Here is a 2,673-nt window from a genome sequence, read left to right on the forward strand (position 1 = left end):
ACCCCTGTTTCGACCGTAGGAGGTCCGTTTCCTCCGTTTTGCGGTATGCGACACCCCTCCCGATCAACAAGACCCCCATTTCGACCGTAGGAGGTCCGTTTCCTCCATTTTGCGGTACGCCACACCCCTCCCGATCAATAGGACCCCCGTTTCGATCATAGGAGGTCCGTTTCCTCCGTTGTGCGGTATGCCAGGCCTCGTTTCCATCGCCTCTTCCGTCCAAGCCCTCCCGATGAACACGACCATGCATTCCGTTCCGATCCATGAACACGACAACGACGCTGTTTCTCCGTTCCGACCCAGCCATGTATACGAGCCCTCGCCGTACGTATGCGTGAGTAGGCGTTTGAGACCCCGCCCGTATGTACACATACGTGGCCGTATTTTCTTTCTTGCACCCTGGCCGCTGTACGTACGTGTACATGCTACGTGCGCGCCTCTACTACGACACGTGTGCGCCTCTACTACGACACGTGTGCGCCTCTACTACGACACGTGTGCGCCTCTACTACGACACATGTGCGCCTCTACATCGACCAGTATGTGCGTACACGTTCGCGACCAGAATGACAACGCTACGTATGCTTCGACCAGGTGGGTCCCGACTGTGAGGCACTTCCTTGCTTGCGAAGATGTAGCTGGTGGGTACCAGCAGTCAGGGGGTGAATCATTTTTTTTGCCCGGACGCACTTCCTTACGTGCGAAGATGTAGCTGGTGGGTCCCAGCAGTCAGGGGGGCGAATCGTTTTGGTTTTCTTTTTTTTTGCCCGGACGCACTTCCTTGCGTGCGAAGATGTAGCTGGTGGGTCCCAGCAGTCAGGGGGCGAATCATTTTTTTTGCCCGGACGCACTTCCTTGCGTGCGAAGGTGTAGCTGGTGGGTCCCAGCAGTTAGGGGGGAAACGTTTTTTTCGCGAAATATGCTGGCCCGTCCGGTGGGTCCCTGCTGTCAGGTGGAGAAATCATTATTTTCCGCGTAATAAGGAGGCACTTCCTTGCTGCCGCCGTGGACCCAGCTGTCAGCCTCTCCACATACAGTCCATGTCCGATGGAAGTCGTTCATTGACCACGTTGACCACGCCGCACCGAGAGCACCAGGGCGGTGGACGACGACGAGGCCTAGGAAGGGGAGGACGGGGAGCCGGCGAAGACGCGACAGTGGAAACCACCACGCGCGCGGAGAGGAGTACGAGGGTTCACTGGTTCGGCTGCGGTGTGAGGCTGCCGTCGCCGCAGGGCCTGGCCAGCGGTGGGAATAGTAGGGGGGCGGTGAGGCCTCCGCGGCAGCACAGCCGGCCATGGGAGGCAGGAGCATGCGGCACGACCAACGCTGCTTTGGGCGGCTGGAGCAAGAAGACCAGAGGTTGAAGAAGCACTACGGCCGTTGGATGGACAGCGTACGGTTAGTGGAGCTAGAATCATTCATATTGACTAAAGTTGACAAAGGCCCCCATCCCAATCAACTTAGTAGGCCCACAAGTCAGCCTCCCACCATGGTGGGTCCCGGCTAGCAGGGGAAGTATTCATTTTTTTGTGCATAATAAGGAGGCACTTCCGGTGGGTCCGAGCTGATAGCGGGGGGGGGGGGGACGACGTTTTTTCACGAAATACGCTGGCCTGTTTGGTGGGTCCGAGCAGTCAGGAGGGAAACGTTTTTTTGCGAAATAAGGTGGCCCGTCCGGTGGGTCCCTGCTGTAAGGTGGAGGAATAATTATTTTGCGCGTAATAAGGAGGCACTTCCTTGCGATCGTCTGGACCCAGCTGTCAGCCTCTCCACGTACAATACTCTTCCGATGAAAGTCGGTCATTGACCACGTTGACCACGCCGCGCCGAGAGCACCAGGGCGGTGGTCTGGACAACGGCGAGGCCTAGGAAGGGGACAACGCGGAGCCGGGGAAGACACAGCAGTGGAAGCCCGCGCGCAGAGGAGTACGAGGGTTCACTGGTTCGGCTGCGGTGTGAGGCTGCCATCGCCGCAGAATAACAGGGGGTGTGGGTGAGTAGAGGGATGGCCTGGCCAGCGGTGGGAGTAGTAGGGGCGGTGAGACCTCCGCCGCATCGCAGCCGTCCACGAGAGGGAGGAGCACGAGGCACGACCGACACTAGTTTGGGCGGCTGGAGCAAGAAGACCAGAGATTGAAGAAGCACTACGGCCGTTGGATGGACATCGTACGGTCACTGGAGCTAGAATCGTGCATATTGACTAAGTTGACAAAGCCCTCCGTCCTCGTCAACTTAGTAGGCCCACAATTCAGCCTACCACTATACTAGGTCCCAGCTAACAGGGGGAGTATTCATTTTTTTGTGCGTAATAAGGAGGCACTTCCTTGCGTGCGAAGATATAGCTGGTGGGTCCGAGCTGTCAGCGGCGACAATATTTTTTTCGCAAAATACAGAGGCCCTTTCGGTGGGTCCCAGATGTCAGGTGGAGGAATCATTATTTTGCGCGTAATAAGGAGGCATTTCCTTGCGTGCGGCCGTGGACCCAGTTGTCGGCCTCTCCACCTAAAGTCCACTTCAGATGCATGCGGTCGTTGACCATGTTGACCAGGCCGCGCCGAGAGCACCAGGGCGGTGGACGACGGCGAGGCCTAGGAAGGGAACGACACGGAGGCAGGGAAGACTCGGCAGTTGTTTCTCACTCGACTGTACGAGGGTTTACTGGTTCGTCTG

Source organism: Triticum dicoccoides, chromosome 5A (genome assembly GCF_002162155.2).
Source record: "Triticum dicoccoides isolate Atlit2015 ecotype Zavitan chromosome 5A, WEW_v2.0, whole genome shotgun sequence".
Classification (NCBI taxonomy): Eukaryota; Viridiplantae; Streptophyta; class Magnoliopsida; order Poales; family Poaceae; genus Triticum; species Triticum dicoccoides.